This window comes from Lepisma saccharinum, chromosome 12 (genome assembly GCF_977018435.1).
Source record: "Lepisma saccharinum chromosome 12, izLepSacc3.1, whole genome shotgun sequence".
NCBI classification, from domain to species: domain Eukaryota; kingdom Metazoa; phylum Arthropoda; class Insecta; order Zygentoma; family Lepismatidae; genus Lepisma; species Lepisma saccharinum.
In genome coordinates, this window is record NC_139240.1 from 53,193,876 (window position 1) to 53,215,361 (window position 21,486).

Genomic DNA, 21,486 nt, shown 5'->3' on the forward strand with positions numbered 1-21,486 from the left:
TTACGATGTGGTGGATCTGTATCAGGAAACCTTCCATAAACTTATTTCGCACTTCTTCCATATATTCACCTCCATGTCGGAAGACTTGTTCCACCAAAAACACACGAGCTTCGAGTAACAAAACCATTGCTAATGCAGTTCCGCACTTTGCAAGATCACGCTCCGAAGAAACAACAATGAGTGACTGACAACAATGAGTGTCTTACTAATCAACTGTCCCATGTCCTTATGTACCAACAAACATCAAGAAAGGGAAGTTTTTCCCTGCATAATGTAGCGTAGTGTAGGTGCACAGTTACCTATTGCTCACCCAGTAGTTTGGTATGATTTCGAGTTTTCTTAGATAAATAGTTTCTAAATTACATGTAAATGTTATCATAAGATTTAATGTCCTATAGATTAGAACCACAATTCTAAGGTACTCACTCCCGGTGGAGGCACATAGTGGCTCGGAACCCACTTTACATTGTAGGTCCAGTCGCGATTAGCCTTACTGTGGATAAAGTGGACTTAAAAACACCAAATCAATCAATCTAAGGTACTTACAACTTCAAGGCAATCGTTTAGTTCACCAACTGGTAACATACCAAAATAATTGCCTCTCCACACCCCTTCCCCCGCAATGAAATCACAAATACGCCACCGAGTGGGCATCCCCCCCCCAAGCAAAAAGCTTAGTTTTAGCGTATTTCTTTTGGTGTGGCCCGCCTGGACTTGTGAACCCTAGGCTATAGCCAGTGATGTGCTTTATACTGTAAGTTTACATCTACACGTAGATTACATTGGGTTGTAGTTTACATAGACTACGTAGACAATCAAACATACATTTAAATTAATTGTCAAGGCCTTCATGAAAGGAAAGTGACATTTTCAACGAACTGATATGACAAGAATCCTATTTAAAACAAAGTTTATATATCTCTTCTTTCTATCATCAACTGTGAGAAAGCTAAATTGTATGTCAAAAAACAGATGGCAGTAGCGGAGCAAAAGTAATCTTCTTTCCATAAAACACTACAATATTTCCTACATAGCTTTCTTTCCTCTGTGAGAAATTGTTCGCAATTGTAAAGAAGTGTATACAAGATCTTGTTACACATCAGCATACGATGCGCAGTATAATTTTGTTTTACTTCTACAGCGCCCTTTGCTAAGTCATCACCTTTCGACATGTTGTTTACATAGATTACGTTATCTACATGTGTAAAATAGTCTACGTGTAGAATGTAGACTATCGTTGTTTACGCGTAGACGCACATCACTGGCTACAGCCTGTTATAGCCTAGTGGCAAATCTCCCCCTGCCTGTGCTCAATATTCTCTGAAAATATTCTACCTAGTCCTTCTCACATTCAATCAAGAAATTATACCAAACAAAATTTTAAATACGCATAACTTCATCTATTCATAACAATGTCTAACTCACGTGTGAAGCGCCTGCGTTATCTTCCTCTGTGTAAACGCACACTCCAAACGTTTGTTGCTAACTAGACCAACAATGAATGTGGTGCGTTCAGATCTTGGAGTTTTAAGCAAGAAATATCTCTGATGTGTAGATAATTGCTTATCAACGTTCCGACTGAAGATTCTTTGCGTGTTTACAAAGCCTTGGTAGTCGATAGTTTCAAAGTAAAATTACTAGTCATTTTAAAATTGTGCTGAGTCACAAAAATACTCGTGCGTCATCGTTATATTGAAAAACTGCGAAGAAATGTTTATTTACAGAATCAAGAACACGCACACAGAAAATTAAATTGAGTTGTCGTGACGGAGTCCTTGGAAGGCGGAGGGGAAAGGGAGGGCTCAATGACAGACCAAATCTTATCAGGTGCGTTCTGCTTTGATTCATATTTCTCTCAACTTTGACCTCTGTCTTTCTATCTCAACCTCTCTTCTCTTCCCATACCTCCTCTCTCTTCTCCTTCCAACAGCGGCGGCGCCAGCATTAATCATCTAGGGTTGCTGAGGGGGTGCGGAATGAAATTTAGGGGGTGCGACGTTGAAAATAAAGAAAACATGAAATAAGCATGCATGTTTTAGTCCCTAAATCAAATATCAGTCAACTTTTAGTAGGCGTCTATGATAATATGCCAATGAAACTTCTAGAATACTAGCGACTTCCTTCATTTTTGCCTGATTTTAGCACAACGACGACGTTTGGAAATGTGAAAAGAACAGCTTGTTCAAGGGAAGCCAATGACATATATGGACGACTGGAGGATTTTCCCATGGAGAGCCAAGCAAGGCAAGGCAATTTTCCACGGAAAGGGGTCAGGTATATTTTCCCCCTAATCGAGTTGCTCGCCCTCTCGAAAAGAAAACCTTCAGTTTTAAGTTACCATATTCCTGCAACATTATAATAATGAACATAAATGACCTTGACTGAAATGTACAGTATTAGATTGACATGCATTGTTTTGAGTCCACTTTTCACGCATTTGGTGACCGTCTGTATAACTATGTGACTAATCAGAACTTTTAACGTTATACAAAGCCTCTCGGTAACGTAATAGATACAATTTTACCCTCACAAGAACAATAAAATTGAATTAATCAGCCATCAGTATATCACTATCAAAAGATAAAGGCTCCGATACCCTTTTCTACACCCTCCTGTAATGTAATGCATATTATGTGTCTACCAAAGAATTACAGGTCAATAGGTATGCATTGTTCAATATCAATCATTTTATCATGTTTCAGTATATTTTAGTCTTACCAAGAAATTATACGACTCATTACGAACAATCAGATTGAAAGTTTTTAAAACAAAAATGCTTCACGTCAAAAATCTACTATTCAACAATGTATTAAATACATGAACATAACTGAAAATTACATTTTTTGTTTACGCATCACATGCTTATGCATAAAAATAATCTCCAATTTTACAAACTACAAGTTGTCACGTTTTTACAGAAATCAAAGATACAGAAATCCATCTTTAGGAAAGAATTGCATTTTTTCGTCTTTCAATAATTATCATATACTTGTTCCAAACGTGTCAAATATTGATAACACAATTGTCCAATGCGCTATTAGCAAGTGTTTTATACTCCTGTCAAGTTATCAATACTTATCTGAAAGTCCTACGACCCAAAATGGCCGACAAACACTATCCTATTGACGACTCACTATAAAATGTTTCGTTGCTTTGTTACCCCTCTTTTCATATGCGTTCGTTTTACATAATACACAGCCTATCTTTCGTCTGCCCAGATGCTGTGGTGTCAGGACAAGACGCTAAGTGCACAGCAACTTCTTAGTTAAAATCCTTTGAGCCGAACTGTCTCCAACATTCCAACAACGAACTATAACATTTCTTCTCGAAATTCTGGCCTCTTCGTAATAGTATTTGAAAAAGTCTGAAATGGTACGTTTACTAGAACAAATAGAACGAAGTAACAAGGAAGCTACCGTCACAATACAGCTCGAGTTAAATAATTTCCGGAGAACGACCTGATGATACTTGAAAGCAACTGAAATTATTGTTCCAATGCGACTTGAAGAAAAGAGGAAGAACAAATAGGCGGACAACAAAACCGTGTATCAACAGTGCAAAGGAAAACATACAACTGACACTGAACTATATGTATTTATCGAAAAACACAAACAGATTACTTGAAACACAAGAAGAAACAATTCTTATCAACAATTCTGAAGAACTAAAGACAAGGGCCGCTGCCGCTGATCTGTATAGACTATCGACATATAAAAGAAAATAAATGCGGAATATCTCTGAGAGTACTTGTAAGTAATTACAGAAGTCTCAGTACCAATCATTCGGCACTCAATATGACAACGACATGACATAATATGACATTATAAGAGGTAATATTTTCGGTAGAATATAGGTTTTGGATGGGAGGTGCTAAAGGGGGTGTGGAAGAAAATTAAGGTGTACGCAAGTACACCTTCGCGCCCCCCTGGCGCCGCCCCTGCCTTCCAACCAAGGACGACCGCAAAGGGTGGGGGAGGGGGGTTCAGGGGCACTTGTCCCAATTGAGATTTTCTGGAATACGTTCATGGAATTCGAATGGTGAAATAGTAAGAGATATGTTATTACAAATAAAATTGTTCTATGCGATTTAAGGGCTGTCAGTTCCAGCAATTAACTGCCATGTCCAACAATGCAACGAGAGAACATTTTCACAAATGTCATTAGAATCATGTTGACTGCTGTAACTGGCGGTGTGCGAGGCGGGATTGGGAAGGAAATAATAATCCTGACGTTTAGGGACTGAAAAAAATCTCCAATTCCAGACCACCTCAGGAAATTTTCCGATGCTGTTTGGTTTGGTTTGAGTTGTTGTTTTAAGTCCACTTTTTGCACAGTAAGGCTAATCGGGACTGGACCTACAGTTTAAAGTGGGATCCGAACCACTTGTGCCTCCACCGGGTATCGAACCCGGGACCCCTTGATTACAAGGCAATGACGCTACCACTGCGCCATAGGGGAGGCCCTTTTCCGATGCTGTGAAAATCATTAAATTGTACACACTATTTTTCCTTCAAATGATTGCTTTTGCACTTCTGGAATAAAAACAGTCAATTTATAGAAATTTTAGACGCTTATAATGCAGGAAATATCAGGAATTAACCTATTTTGAATAAAATCCTTTGGAATATCTCGTTTGTTCCGGATTCCGAAAAGTATGGAAATTATTTTCCGAAGTCGGGATCTGACCTTGATAATTCATACCCCGTCATTCTGATGTATTACTTTCTTCACAGTACCCTTCGGCACTTAAAAACCTAAATCACATATGATATGAAGGACAGTAGATTAATTGGTATCTGTATGATATCAGTGCGTCGTGAAAAAGTGCAAAGAGACAAAGAATTGTTCATCAACACAGTGATAGATTTTCATGAAAAGTTAGCAAGCCGAATCCAATTTCTATCTGAATAGTAGAATGGAGACTGAAAAGTATTTTCAATTCAATATCAATTTTATGATTTGTAAAGTAATAATTATAATTTAAATAATAATAATAATAGGAATAATAACAATAGCAATAATATGACTGAAGGGCAAGATATGAAAAAATCCTGCGGGCACCCCTTCCCTCTACGTCTACCCCCCCCCCCATTGGCCTCCCTTTGCTCCGAACCTCGTGCATTTTTCAATAAATCACGAGAATTGTAAAAAAAAAAAAAAAAAAAACAGTACAATGTACTTTTCACACTTCAACAATTTAAACTCAAGATAATTCTACTTCATTTCAACGTCAGCTGTTAAGTTCGCACTACTCGTCGTGATGTTGTTTAGGTTATAATGCCTACCCGTAGAAGCACATCCGTGCTGATCATTCACTGATATATGTTTCAGATATGATCCAAACTGATTATATTACATATATAAAATCTAAACGCAGACAGCTGCTTATCTCATTTGCAAGATCCGACAGTATTTGCAATGCACGATGATATAATGTACTCAGATTCACAGTTTCTCTCGGAAACTACCACTCAGGGATATGAACCCACGACCCTCCTCCTACTCTTCCGAAGTCCACAAGAGCAAAATGGTTAACTGATGCTTCCAAAAGACGAGACGAAGATTATAAACACTGCATCGAAAATATTTCCCCAAAAGTTTATTGGCCCTTGTCGTGTTCCTCACTCCTTGCACAATTTCAGATTCTGTAACATGATGATATGATGTAATGCAAAGGTGGTTCCTCTGAAATGAGTTGCACAATGCCCAGGTCACCTGTAGAGTTGTCTTCTGACGAATGCCAGAGGCACGACACATCTCACCATGCTTTAGAGCAGGGGTGACCAACGCGTCGATCAGCAAGCCACGAGAAGTAGCCAGCGGTGCTCTGTCATATTATACGGATTTTATTATGCATAGTCACAAAAATTTTATTAGTTCCGTCTCAGTACTTTCAACTGTTGTATCAGGAAAAAAGCTGTGTTGTAACAGTTAATTTCTTTCTTTGTTGAATCACATAATACAACCTCTAACAATAAAGTTCGGTGAATGATCCTGAATACCGAAAGTAGACGAATTCTTAATGAAACCTACCTTACTGTCCTTCGAAGTAGTCCCCTCCCATGGCTATGCACCGTTGAGAACGGCTGTACATGCCTTGGAAACTTTTAGAAAAGTCTTCTTTCGGGATGGTGTTCAAGACCCTCGTCACGTTCCGTTGGATGTCCGGAATATCCTCAAATCTCTGACCTTTCAAAGCGATTTTGAGGCGTGGGAAGAGAAAGAAATCTGAAGGATTCAGATCCAAATTTCTTGCAATGCATTGCTACAGACGATGAGAGCTGGTGTGTGAGGTACGACCCTGAAACGAAACGCCAAAGCATGGAATGGCGTTCTCCTGCATCACCCCGTCGGAAGAAGGCCAAGGCGGAAAAATTGTTGTTCCCTCCGGCAGGAATTCCTTGTGGATCATGCCATCACTGTCAAAGAAAGTATTAAGCATCGTCTTGATGCGTGAATTTTACGCCTTGACCTTCTTCCGACGGGGTGATGCAGGTGATAAACTCATTGGCGGAATGCAATGTCAAGTGTCTGGAAAGAAGTGAACTGACTGCTGAAAAGTACAAAATAGTTGTGTATTTTTTTACTGATGCCCAGCAACAAGTGAAATACTTTTGTTAAAATAAGTGTTTGTGAAAGAATAAAATTGTAGTAATTATGTTTATGTAAAAAAAATAAAGTTTTTTACCTTCTCATTAAAAGGATGAAAAGATGCTAATGAAGAACTGGCGAGATACGGCCTAAAAATGGTGCCAGGCCCACAGTACTGAAGCCACAACGTATTTAATAAATAAAGAAATAAGTAAATTGTAACGACCCTGCGTGGTCATCACATGTAGCTATCCTGCGTGATAGCCAAATTCTTTAATATATAATTATTAATGCTTGCGAAATGCCCTGCGAGGCTTACGCTTTTGCTTTACCTTTTATCTAATTTTGAGTGCATTGTTGTTAAGCATGAAGCATATATTGTTATGGCACACACGTTTTGGTTAAAGAAAGCATGCTAAATACCCTGCGTGGTTTACGCATTCAGTTATCTTTTGTGCAGTAATTGTTGTTTAATTTGTAACTTGCATTGTCGAATCTCTTTATCTTGTAATTTCTTTAATGTAACGTGTTCAGTTTAGCACACAAGTGTTAAGTTTATATCGCCACATGTTAGTGGTTTTTACAATGCTAAACTTGATATTTTATAACGCACGAGTTGCATCTCGTGAATTGAAGGGAGTTTGCAACGCTGCAGCCGGCTTAGTTCCGATCTTCTCCACCCGCCTCAGTGCTGCCACCAAACAGTATATAAACAAAGCAGCGAGGCCCGGAGCTCAGTCGACTGCCAGATGCCGACTGCGAAAGACCTGGTTCCCAGATCTAGTCTGGATGTTCCCCCTACCGGGATCCAATAGCTTCCTTGAGAAGGAAGGAGGAGGATAAGAAAAGCAGATTACCTACCTACCTGGTCTGCTCCATAAGAGCTTGGTGTGCTAACCTTGGGTCGTGGCGGCCCAAGCCCAAGTCTCCTGGGTGCTTCCAGACCTTCCCTTTGTACCTTGCCGTCTCTTGCTACTGACTGGACATACCAAGGGACCGAACCGTTCCCTTGTCGTAGCTGGATTGACTTTGCGGCGTCCTTTCATACCAACACCTTTGTGAAACCGCGGGCCCTTGGCCCGTCCCTCGCTATTGATTGGACGCTTTCGCATGTTGTCCCCAGGCGGCGTGGCATGTGACGACTACCAAGGTTCCTATTGGTTACCTGTACTAGTTGGTTCCCCCCCTAAATTAGATAAGAATACTAATACTGCCCAGGTACCTCACTGAGGAGGATTTAAGAGCGTATGTGCTAAACAGGTTATTTACATGCGTGTATAAATATAAATAAACATTTACTAGTTGACCTTTGACCTTTCAATATTAAACCCCGCAAGCCCTGAGATACTTTGAGTCCATGTCTTCGGCTGGCTACAAGCTAGCATATATGGGTACACTTTTGCACCGCTCCGTGGTGTAGTGTGCAGTGCTCCGGCGCGCGGACGTTGCAAAAGTTTTTGGCGCCCAACGTGGGGCCCGATTTGCAAAAACACAGGGCTCGACTTGTAAAACGTGGGGTCAGATTAGTTACGTGGTGAAGCCGTATATGGACTAGAAGTGGCTCACTGGTTGTAGTGCAAGAGTTAGTGACGGTGTTCGTCCATTGAATTCACGAAGGTAGTGAAGTGTTTTCGGTGAAACCATACAGAATTCACGAAGGTAAAGTGTTGTGGCATATACGATTGTGACAAAATGGAAAAAGAAACGTCCGGAATGAGTCTACGGAGCAGAGGGAGAAAAACCATGGAAGGTGAGACTGGGTTCGCATGCTGTGATGATTCGGGAGCCGAGATGGAGTCCTTCCAGTGTTTCCAGTGTCTCAAGAATTTCCATTTGAGATGTGAGGGGCAAGAAGAGACCTCAGAGACTGATGCAGAGGCTAGGTGTAAAACATGCTTATCAGCACCCTTGGTAGCGTCCCTGCTTGAACCAAGTAAGACCCAATCAGACTATTGGCTGCTGGAGTGGTTAAGGAAAGATAAAGAGGAGCGTAAGAAAGATGAGGAAGAACTGAGACGTAAAGAAAAGAAAGAGGAAGAAGAGCGTAGACAAGCTGATGAAAAACAAAGAAAAAGGGAAACTGCTCAATTAGAGAAAACTCGAAAGAAAGAGTTGTTAGAGCTGAGACAGGTGGTCGAATCCATGGAGGAGAGGAGACTCCTTGAGAAGGAAGAGGAGACAGCACGTATTAAAGAGGAGAAAGCAGAAGAAGAAGCTAAAAGAGCAAGAGAGAAAGCAGAAGAAGAAGCTAAAAGGGCAAGAGAGAAAGCAGAAGAAGAAGCTAAAAGGAAAGAAGAGGTACATCAGTTTAGGACTCTGATAAAGTCTCTTGAAGAGAAAAGAGAGGTGGAGAAGCGAGAAGCTGAAGAGAAAAGGGAGATGGAGAAGAGAGAAGCTGAAGAGAAAAGAGAAAGGGAGTTAGAAGTTCTCCGTGTCCTGGTGGAAAGTCAGGAAGAAAAGAAAAAGAAAGAAAAGGAAGAAGAGGAAGAAAAGATAAAGAAAGAAAAGGAAGAAGAGGAAGAAAAGAGAAACAAAGAAAAAGAGGCAGAGAATGAAAGAAGGCAGCTAGAAGCCGAGAAAAGTAGGGAGGAGTTGCGAACGTTTTTCTCTCAGCTTAAGGTTGACCAACGAGAAAGTGTTAGAGAAGAGTTGGAGAAAATCCGGATCTCTTGCCAACAGGAGGTAGTAAGGGTAGTAGAAGAACAACTAGAGCCCTTAGCTGAGTGGCGTGGAGAGATAGAAAGAGAGCATGAACAGATGAAGAGGAATCTAGATACCTGCTTAGAACTGGTCCAGTCTAGAGGGGAAGTTACTAGGAAAGAAACTGAAAGTGACGATCCCGAGAGGGTTAAACAGATAGAGGTCTCTGTTGAAGCAATGAGTTCTGTGGTAAAAACCCTTGGTGAAAGGACCGAGCAGATGGAAAAAACTGTACGAGAGCAGAAGGAGGCTGCCGACGCATTGACGCGGAATCTCCGGGAAGAAGTTGTAACAACTGCTGGAGAAAAAGTGAGCTCTCTCCGTGAAGAGACCAAGAGACTGGAAGTGTCCCTTCGAAAAGAGATCCATGAACAAACTGGAACTATAATTAGAAGAGTAGGTGAGCTGCAGGATAAGTTTCAAAGACTGCAGTTGCAAACCGAAGCCACTTCAGATGTACTCCCGGATTCTATTGAACGGGGTGGAAGCTTAAACCCGGAAGCGGTCACCTTTGAACCTCCTAGAGTAGTGCAAAGTCCCTACTGCGTCGAAAGAACAGTTCGAACAGATAGAGGCAAGCGACCTAGAGAGGGAGACAGTTCTGATGGATCTCCTCCTCGACGTAGAGCCGATTTCAAGATGCCTAGGATGGCTGATATCGCCCACATACCAAAATTCAAAGGCGATATCGAGGCCCAATCGGCAGAGAAGTACCTTAGAGAGCTCAATGTCAGTTTCGAGCTTATGCAGATACCTGAGCACTATAGACTTGAGTTACTTCCTAGAGTATTTGCAGGCAAGGCGGAACATTGGCTGGCGGGAAACATAGATAGTTTTGTCAACTATGCCGACTTTTGCCTAAGATTTAAGGAGGAGTTTGCCTCTGAGAAAGCCAAACAAAGACAGTTAACTGCCGTAAGAAATCGACGATATTTTCGCCCAGTCCACGAGAATATGGAGAGCTTCGCTTGGAGCATCTACGCTGCCTATCGAAACTTGAGTGACAATTTCAGCGAAAGTGAAGTGCTGAATCTAATAATAGGACAGCTGCCGTATCGTTTCCGGAACCTCTGCCTTGCGCATGCTCCAAGATCAGTTGATGAATTGACCAGTTTTCTCAAGGACTTCGACATCTATGACGATCCCGATGCCTGGAGAAATAAGGAAGACCCCAAGAGTAAAGAGTCTGGAATCAATAATAAGAGCTTCAAAGTCCGCAACATCGAGACCAGAACCAGCGGTAGAGAAAGGAATGCTGCGAGGACTCCAAAGTTTTATAGAAGACAAGGCTGGAGAGGAGCGGACCGCAGCCAACAGGATGGTCAGAGGAACTTTAATCGACCTTATCCAGAAAGAGGTCGAAGCTTCCCTGATATAACGAATTATCAGGATGAGAGTTCCCCTAGACGATACTCACCTCGGGGTGCAGAACAGACTAGAAGGCAGTCACCAACCAGAGAAGACTTGACCTCTGAGCAGGAGGAAGCCCTAGAGACAACCCGGGACTTCCTGCATAACCAAAGGTCACAGTCTAGTCAAACAAACTAGAGCCTTGTCTAGGTGCTTCGTTCCCATTTAGGCAAGGGGCCTCGGAGGAGCGACCACTAAGATCTATCCAGGAACTAAAAGTAAATTTTCAATTGTCCGAAACAGAGGAAATAAATTTGCAAAGTGATCTGAAATCTGCACGAGCCTCTAAGACCAGTTACAAATCACCAGCAGTGTCTGCAAAATTAATGGAAATACCGATAAACTGTATAATTGATACCGGAAGCGAATGTTCAATTCTAAGTCATAATGTCTGGACTAAACTAAAGGATCAAATACCAGGCATTCAGGTACAAAAGGTTCCAGAAATAAGATTAGTTGATTTCTCTGGTACCCACAGAAAGCGAGTTTTTGGAAGTAGGCGAGTAGAGCTACAAATAGGTGGAATGACTTTCAGTACTGAAGTATTTATATTGAAGGGATTTAGTACGGATCTTCTTTTGGGCATGCCATTTTTGAGGCAGCACGAGGCAGAGATAAATTTCAGGAAAAACTCTGTAAAGTTGAATTTCGGGAAAACTCCTGAACATGAGGAAGGGAATCCACTGGATATTGAACTTGTGAGGTATATCCAAAATGTCCAAGAGAGAGACAAGAAATGGATGTATAAACCCGCGGACCTCAGGGAGAAGGTCGACACAGTAGATATTCTAAAAGATTCCCAGAAGCAGGAGCTGTTAAACGTGCTGATTCAATTTTTGGAAGTATTCTCAGAGAAGCCCGGAACAATGGAAAGTGCAGAGTGTGAAATCCTTCTGAAGAGTAATGAGCCAGTTCATCGTGCGCCGTATCCAGTACAGCTTTCAAAAAGGGCAGCTCTAGAGGAAGAGCTCAGCTTATGGAAGACCTGGAACATTATTCAACCATCTGTATCACCATACCTGAATCCATTGTTAGTCGTGGACAAACCTGATGGAAGTGTGAGACCATGCCTGGATTTTAGACAATTGAATGCATTGATGATAGTTCCCAAAAGTTCGGTTCCACCCATTGATGAATCCTTACAGAAGTTTAAACAAGCACGGTATTTCACGAGTTTGGACCTGGCCTCAGGCTATTTGCAAATTCCTTTGAAGCCAGAATGCCGAAGGTATACTGCGTTTTCGTACAAAGGTCGCCAATACGAATTCTTGAAGATGCCGTATGGTTTATCTAACGCTGTATCTACTTTCGTATCTGTCATGCATCAAGTTTTTGGCCCTGAAACAGAAAATTATTTGACAGTTTACATAGATGATCTAATTTTTGATGCGGATTTCAGCAACCACCTTCAACACATAAAAGCAGTATTACTCAGACTAGAAGAAGTAGGACTAAAAGTAAAACTTCGAAAGTGCAATTTTGTAAAGAGTGAACTAGTGTATTTAGGACATGTGATCTCGGGTGACCAGATAAAAATAGACCCGAAAAAGAATGAAGCCATCTTGAATTTTCCCTTGCCAAAGAACAAGAAAGATATTCGGAAGTTTTTAGGACTAGCCAATTGGAGGCGAAAATTTATAAAGGATTTTTCGGCTAAAACAGAACCTTTGCTGAAATTGCTTTCCAAAAGTGCTAAGTGGACTTGGAGTACTTTTCAACAATCAGCTTTCGACCTGCTCAAGCAAGAATTAGTAACCGCTCCCGCTCTAGCTCAGCCTGATTTAAATCAAGAGTTTTGCATACAGTGCGATGCTTCCACAAAAGGTTTAGGCTGTGTCCTTTTCCAAGAACTAGGTGAAGAAAAGGTTGTAATCCAGTATGCGAGCAGAAAACTGAAGAATAATGAAGTGCATTACTCCATCCATGAGCTGGAATGCCTAGCCATACTTTTTGGTGTAAGTAAATTCGAAATTTATCTCCGAGGAAGACATTTCAAGATATACACAGATCACCGGGGATTGGTCTGGCTCCAAAATTCTAGAAATTGGAACTGTCGCCTCACTAGATGGTCTCTCAAATTACAATCCTACTCATTCGAAATTATCTATATACAGGGAAAGGAAAACGTAGTGCCAGATGTACTCAGTCGTTATCCTGCAGAAGTCAGCGAGGAAGATGAAGAACCAAAATGTTTCCATGTTAATTACATTTGGCAGGAAAGAGGAGAAGTAGACAATGTCGAGAATTGGGTGCAAGCTCAAGAGCATGATTCTTTCTGCCTTTCCATCTTGGAAGTACTGAGACAGAAGGAAGATGAAGTCTCCCCTGCTGAGTCCAAGGTGAGAAGGTTGTATCAGTTGTACGGAAATCTCCTGTTTAGAAAAACTACGGGCGACGAAGTCTCCTGGAAATTGTGTGTTCCTGAGAAATTAAAAGATAAGGTTTTACGAGAGAACCATGATGAGTTAGGACATTTTGGCATGGCTAAGACTTTGAAAAGAGTGAAGAACAGATATTTTTGGCCTAAATTAAAACAAGACGTAGCCAGACATGTTAGAGATTGCCGGACCTGTGCGAAGACCAAGATGGATAAACTTGGGATCATCAAAGACAAATTACACATTAACCAGAAAGACCCGCATGAACTTTTGTCCATCGACCTAATTGGAAAGTTACCTATGTCTTTGGGTTATCAATACGTCTTCACCTTGGTTGATGTAGGAACGAAGTTTGTCTCTGTCTATCCCCTGCGGCGACGCACGGCCAGAGAGATCATTAATGTAATGGAGAAAGGATATTTTACCCACTTTCCTAAAGTCAGAGCCATTCTATCAGACAGAGGAACGCAGTTCACATCAGGCTTGTGGAAGGAATATCTGGATAAAAAGGGAATAAAGTATTATTTCACCACCAGTAGTAGGAAAGTATATAGGATAAACCCGAGAAAGGAAGAGCTCCCCTCAAGCAGATTTGTCTATACTTAAAACTAGCTCAACATGAGCATATGAGCTTTTTGCTCAAGTGTGGAACCCTGTCTAATCCAAGATTTTTGTAAAAATGCCCTCGGGAATTTTCTGTGAAAGGAAGAGCCTCCTCAGATTGATTTGGCCATACTTACAAAAGTTGCATCAGCCAGATTTTTGTCCATAAACTTGTCAAAAATTGATATTTTTTTGGCTACACTTAAAATTAAGCTAAAACCCATACCCACCCACACATATTTACTTCTGGCTTAAGTTTAATTGGACCCCAGGTTCAAATTGTTTATCTAATATTAAAACAATGCAATATGCAGAGACCCTCTAGAATTGCTCCGTGACTCTCTTATTTTTTATATTATATGTTTGCATGTTTCAAGTGATTCTCCTTTGTGTCAGTATATACAATTCCCGACACGGTAGTATTGATTTTTGCTTTGCATGTTTCAAGTGGTTCTCCTCTGCGTCAGTCCTTACAGAAATTTCCGAGTAATGAAGCTTTGCGTGCAAACAAAATTGCATCAGCCAGTATTGTGAGAGTGGTTGAGGAGAACAGATGTGTTGTTACAGTGCTTCTCATACTTACAGGCCTGTTTGGTTTAATTCATATTAAATATATTTCTGGTATATTGAACAATATTTTGCCTGATATTTGTTACATCCAGCTTGTTTGTTGTAATCCACTTTTATTTAGAGTCAGGCTTATATCTGTCCCAGCCTGTTATACAAAAATCAATACATAACAAGGCCATTGCCATTCTAGGCATGCATGTCCGTGCAGGTATTTGCGCTAGGTCAGTGTGAATGAATATTTTTCTTTTTTTCCACTTGTAGGCTATTGGCTTTACAACCTGTCATAAGATAAGCATAGAGTTTTGATTTAAAACCCAAAAAAGTTATATAATAAACCGAGGATAAAAATTAATAATAATATTAATATTATTAATATTAAGTATATACACTAAATATACAAATCACACTGCTGAACCCAACTTATATTTTTTATTCAGTATAAAGTTTTGAATTGAAGCCCAGAAAATCTTATATAATAAACAACAAGAAAAATGCCAAAACAAAAATATTGTGACCAATGCAATAAAAATATATTTAGCTCTAATTGGGCCAGACACCAAAAGATTTGTAACCCAGACAAATGCAGAACTCCCACAAAAATATGCCCCAAATGCCATAGAAAATATAGCATGGAATATTTCACATATAAACATAAAGGTACTTGCTCTGCACAGTCATCAATATTGCCCCCACAACCATCTACATCTGGTCTGAAAAGAAAGCATGAAGCAGCTGTTAATGCTGGACCTGCAAAGCAGCCATGCTATGCACCCATCCATAGCAGTTTTAATGGCCAATTAAGAGATTATCGGTTTGTATCAGAGCCAAGATGTGGTATTGAGAATTTTTTGAACAATATAAATCCTGATGTGCAGGCAATTCTTAATGCACAAAATGGCTCTTATAAGCTGTCCCTCAAATTGTTTGCACAATATAAGAAACCAAATGGCACAAAATTTACACAGCCCCACATAACAGAAACTGTACCTGTATATTCAAATGCAAATTCAGATACAATAATAAGCAGTTTAATAGATCAATTGAATATTAAACACTCTGAATTTGCGGCAAAAGAGTCTGGATGGAGCCTATGCGGTTCTCCACACAAGTTATATGTTAATATTTCTGAATTCAGCCCATTACAAGGATCTACATATCTGCCATTACCTGCCAATATTAAAAACAAAAGAGCCGTGGTTAATATAGAAAATACCGACCAGAAATGCTTTTTGTGGTGTATTTTAGCTGCTTTGTATCCAGTTTTAAGGCATCCTGAGAGAATAACTTATTATAAACAACATGAACATGATTTTGATGAAGCAATGAAGGGTTTAGAATATCCAATGTCTGTTCAGAATATTGATAAATTTGAAAAAAAGGCCAGGAATATCAATGATAAACAATTATCTATTAATGTTTTTATTTGTTCCACTGGTCGTGGCAATTGCTTGATAGAACCTCTCAGAATCAGTACATTTGATGATGATTCTGCTGTTCCGATTGATTTGCTCTTAATTGAAGGGGATGGCACATATCATTATACTCTGATACACAGTCTTGAAGCTTTAGTGAGAACACAACTAGACAAATCCAATACAATATTTAAGTTGTGCAGAAGATGTTTAAGTGTATTTGATGGTAAAAAAATAATAAAAGGGGTTTGTAAAGTGAATGCAGAAATTGCCAAAAACAAGTTAATTGAACATTTAAAATACTGTGGCAACTATAAACCTGTTCATATGGTGATGCCCAATCCAAGTGAAAAAGCAAAATTCAAAAAGTTTGAAGCCTTGTTGGAACACCCAGCATATATTGTCTGTGATTTTGAATCAAATCTCAAACCTCTTGCATTCTGCAATCCAGATCCTGAAGAATCTTCAATTACACCATACCAGCTACATGAACCTTCCAGTTTTTATTATGTTGTTGTACAGGATGGTGTTGTTAGTAAAAAAGATTCATACATGGGACCAGATGCCATCAAAAAATTTGCACATAAAATAGAAAATGAGTGCCATGACATAGCATCTAATATCTTATTAAAATCAAAACCCATGTTGCCTTTAACAGAGAAACAGATTGAAGATTTCAACAATGCAGAAAAATGCCCGGTATGTGGTTCTGAATTTTCAGATACAAAAATCAAGGTGAAACACCATTCTCATACAGATGGTAAATTCAAAATGGCCCTGTGTAATAGCTGTAATATTAAGATCAAGAGACCAAAATTTGTCCCTATATTTTGCCATGGAGCATCCAATTATGATTTTCATCATTTGATCAGATATGAGGGGTTTGACAAGCAGAATTTAAATATTTTAGCTGAAAATGATGAGAAATATATTGCCATTAGCAAAATAATTAAAGTTAATGGTGTTCCTATTCACATAAGATTTCTTGATTCTTACAGAATTTTATCTGCTAGCCTGGCTACACTGGCCACTCAATTATCTGATGATCAATTCAAAATCACATGTGCTTTGTTTCCAAATCAGGACCTGAAACTAATTAGGCGGAAGGGTGTATATCCATATGATTATGTTACAGATTTTTCTAAATTTGATGAGTGTTCTCTGCCACCACAAGAAGAGTTTTACAGCAAAATCAGAGGATCTGGAATCACTGATGATGATTATCACCATGCCCAATTGATGTGGAACAATTTAAAATGCCAGACATTTGGTGATTATCACATGGCATATTTAAAACTTGATGTGACCCTCTTGGCTGATATACTTCAAGCATTCAGAAAATCTTCCATGAAAAATTATGAACTGGATCCAATATATTTTTACAGTGCCCCGGGCTTAGCATGGTCTGCAATGTTTTTAAACACTAAAAAGCAATTGGATCTGATCCAAGATCAAGATATGTATCTGTTTATGGAGCAATGTATAAGAGGGGGGATGGTGCAATGTTCTCAGAGATATGCCAGAGCAAATAACAAATATATGCCTGATTATGATCCAGCACTGCCATCAAATTATATACTGTATGTAGATGCCAACAGCCTCTATGGTTATGCCATGATGCAAAAACTGCCATATGCAGGGCTCGAATGGGTTGAAGATTTCAATATTGAAGATCTTCAGGACTTTGATGACAGTGACTATGGCCTCTTCTTAGAGGTTGATCTGACAATTCCTGATGATTTACATAACAAATTTTCTGATCTGCCCCCAATTCCTGAGGTTAAGTGCTCACCTGGCTCTAAACAGAAGAAATTGATGATGACACTGGAGCCAAAACAGGGTTATGTCATATATTACAAGAACCTCCAGTTCCTGATGCATCATGGTGTTCAAGTGACCAAAGTTGGAAAAGTTTTGAGGTTCAGGCACTCAAAATGGTTGAAACCATATATTAATACAAATACAGAGCTTCGAACATCTGCAAACAGCCAATTTGATAAGGCCTTGTTTAAATTGATGGTCAATTCTGTATATGGCAAAACAATTGAAAATGTCAGAAAACATACCGATGTTAAAATAATTACTGACCCCAGCCTGAGCAAAAAATTGGTTGCAAAGCCTAATTTCAATTACAGAAGAATTTATGATGAAAATATGGCACTTTTCAACATGAAAAAAACAAAAATTAAGTTTGATAAACCTATTTATGTAGGGGCTGTGATATTGGAATTGGCCAAATTACATATGTCACAATTGTATTATGATGTGCTGAAACCTTTTTATGGTGATAGTGTAAAATTGATGTACATGGACACGGATAGTTTTGTTCTTGATATTAAAACAGAAAATGTTTATCAAGATATGGCCCAGCCTGCATTGCTTGAATATTTTGATACCAGTGAACATACAAGGATTCAACACCACAACAAAAAGGTGCCTGGCAAGTTAAAAGATGAGACACTTGGTGATGTTATTGTGGCATTTGCTGGGTTAAGTGCCAAGATGTACAGTTTTGAAACACGTGGTGGTGTTGCTGCCAAAAAGGCCAAGGGCATTGGCAGAGTAACTGTTGAAAAAGAGCTCCAATTTGAAGATTATAAAAATTGTCTCCAATCCCAGAGTTTAATCAGAACATCAGAATCCAGAATTCAGAGTGTGGATCACTTATTGACTAGCAATATTGTAAGAAAAGTGGCTCTGGACCCACATGATGATAAGAGATGCATTTTATCATGTGGCATACATACTTTACCATGGGGTCATTGTGATTTGAAAAATGGCAATCAATGCCCAATTACAGAGCATGATTTGAAATAAATAAACATGCCTATGAACTTATTTGGGTTCAAAAAACAGGCTATTATGGAGCTGCCAACACCACAACCCTCTTCTGATATGATATCTAAACTGAGTGGTTTGTTAATTATTCATCTGAACAGCATACTTACAGATATTGATGATGAAACAGGTAAAATATTGTACATATTTAACAATAATTTAAATCATTACCAATTACCTGTAGGTGGGCAATTGCAATTTATTACAACCCCTGAGGGCAATGTTAAAATTTCAGTAGGGAGAAATATTTACAGAATTAAGCACTCAAACATGATTTCTGGCACTGTTTATACTGTTTCTGCTGGTGACTGCTTATATATTGAGGTCCCTGGATCTTATGACAAGCTTATACCCTTTTTTATAGAATTAAGAATCAGATACTCTATAATAAATAACCGCTAAAACAAAAATGCCTAATGATATTTTTGGCCATACAAGACATGAAGATCACAGTGATGAGATTCTGATGCTTGATGTCAGAGTCAAGAAATTAAGAAGTGATTTACAAGCTTTACAAACTACACTCAATGCCAGTCTTCAATTAGAAATTACAAATTTACAATCACAATGCATGGACCCTCTTCTTAAAATTGATTCTGAACTCAAATTGCTGCTTCAGAAATATACTGATTTGGCCACATTGGATAATTTTCAAAGTTTGGAAGAAGCTGTAGCAGCTCTTCAAGCCAAATTTAAGACCCAGGCTACCAATTCTGAGCAATTGAAACAACAATTGGAAGAGCAGATAAATAATGTCCAGGCACAGCTCCAAACAATTGTCAAAAGCATAAAATCACAAGAAGATTTTGATCTAGTGATTTCCACTCTAAAGGAACAGATTCAGTCACTCCAAATACCTAATCTGGACCCTCTGAACAATGCCATAGCCGAGGTTAAAGAAAAAATTGAGACACTTGAAAATTTTATGAACAACTTGCCATCTTCTGATGCTTTGAATGCAATAACTCGGAGTGTTAAGCTGCAACTTGAAACATATGAAGATTTTGGAAAAATTCAAAGTTCCATAACCCATCTTGAAGGTACAATAGCAGCAGTGCAAAGTGATTTGACAAATGTACTAGAATCTCGCCTGCCCGGTATTGTAGATACCCTTGTCAGTGTCCAGCAACAAATCACAAAGCTTGAAAACCTCAACACTGAATCTGAACTATCCCATTTTCATCACTTGATAGATGATATCCAAACAAAACTTGAAATTTTACAACAATCCACACCCTCTCAGGCAGATATAGCCCTGCTCCAAAATGCTATGCAAAATGTGGCTCATGCTTCTGAATTAAATGATGTGAAATTGGCACTTGAATCTTTGCAAAATACAGTATCAAATTTCCCCACATCACAGGAACTTAAAAATATTAAGAGGGCAGTGAATCGCATATTGAAATCAGAAGATATCAAGAATATCCAGGCAGAGATCAAACATCTCACTCAGGCAGTGGCCACTCTACCAACTAATCAACATATTAATGAACTGCATGCCCTGTTTGAGGATATCAGAAGACAGGTCCATGATCTTACTGCTCAAAATTGAAAATTGGCAATTGTTGAAAATTTGCAACAAATTGTAGCTAATATCAAGCAACAGCTAGGGACCATGGAATCCAATCAAGCAAATGCTCTGTCTGTTTTTGCCACCCAGCTACAAGAAATTGTGCAACAATACAAAAAACTTGCTGTGGACATAAGAATCAAGCCGGGGCACGATGAGATTGTTAGGACCATCAATGAGCACCTTGAATCTGTAACAAGCAGATTGCTCACAGCAGAAAAGGAAATAACAGGCATAATTGAAAATCCAAAACATACAGTAATTCTTGAATTGTACAGCATCCCCAACAAAGAATATGATTCTCCATTTACACCAGGTGGCAAAATATATATGCTGTCCCCTGCACAATTTTATTACCAATTTTTTGTTGGGGGCACATTGAGACCAATCAAAATCAAATATTGGCTACAACCACAGGCACACCACTACCCTACCTTATCAATAACAAATGCTGATAACAAAGTGAAAATCACCAGTGTAGAATTGGAGGATTTTACAGATCCCAATACATTAGAAACAGCCTATGCTGAAGATGATGGCTCTCTGGAATTTAAAATACAAATAGGGAAAAAATTATATTTAGAAAATCCTGCAGTTTGAGCTGCTGAACATCCCATAGTTGCAATATTCTTGTTTACATATTATGTCTAGAAAAATTATTGTTGATGAATTACACAGACAAGCCCGACATAATTTTAAGAGACTCCCAGTAGTCACAAAGGGCATAGATGATTTATGGCAAAGCGACTTGATTGAAATGGCAAGTGGACAGTTGAAAAACTTAGACAAAATCAACAAGGGCTACAAGTATTTACTCACTGTAATAGATACATTTTCAAAATTTGCCTGGGCTATGCCACTCAAATCCAAGACTGGAAAATGTGTTACAGAAGCTTTTAGTACAATCATCAATCAGAGTGGAAGATCACCGCGCTATTTGCAAACAGATAATGGCAAAGAATTTTATAATTCAGTGTTTCAACAATTTATTAAAAGCCAGGCAATACAACATTATTCGAGTTACAGTGATCTCAAAGCCTCAATTGTAGAGAGATTCAACAGAACCTTAAAAAATCTTATGTATAAACAATTTACCCTGCAAGGTAATTATAAATGGATTAATATTCTTCCAGAACTTCTACATAAATATAACAACTCGGTCCATTCCACAATCAACATGAAACCCTCTGAAGTAACTTCATCTGATGAGCAAAAATTGATCAGAACTGTTTATTATCCTAGATACCAGCCAACAACAAGAAAGGCCAAATACAAGATTGGTGATCAAGTAAGAATCAGCAAATATAAGCACTTATTCAAAAGAGGCTTTACAAGAAACTGGAGCACCGAATTATTTACAGTAGTTCAAGTTAAACCCGGGACCCTTAACACATATATAATAAAGGATCACCGA

General features: G+C 39.1%; 1 protein-coding gene across 2 annotated transcripts in view; it reads right to left on the reverse strand.

Annotated features, from left to right (window-relative positions):
• The window catches only part of LOC145996077 (cytochrome P450 6k1-like), a 50,212-nt gene that overhangs the window by 14,797 nt on the left and 13,929 nt on the right, over window positions 1-21,486 (reverse strand). Inside the window, exon 1 of one of the 2 annotated variants that reach the window (XM_083132323.1) lies at window positions 1,426-1,569. The exons of the other annotated variant lie outside the window; for it this stretch is intronic. The gene's annotated coding sequence lies outside the window, so the exon portion shown is untranslated. Of the gene's footprint in view, window positions 1-1,425; window positions 1,570-21,486 lie in introns of those variants that run through there. 2 annotated transcript variants of the gene reach the window in all.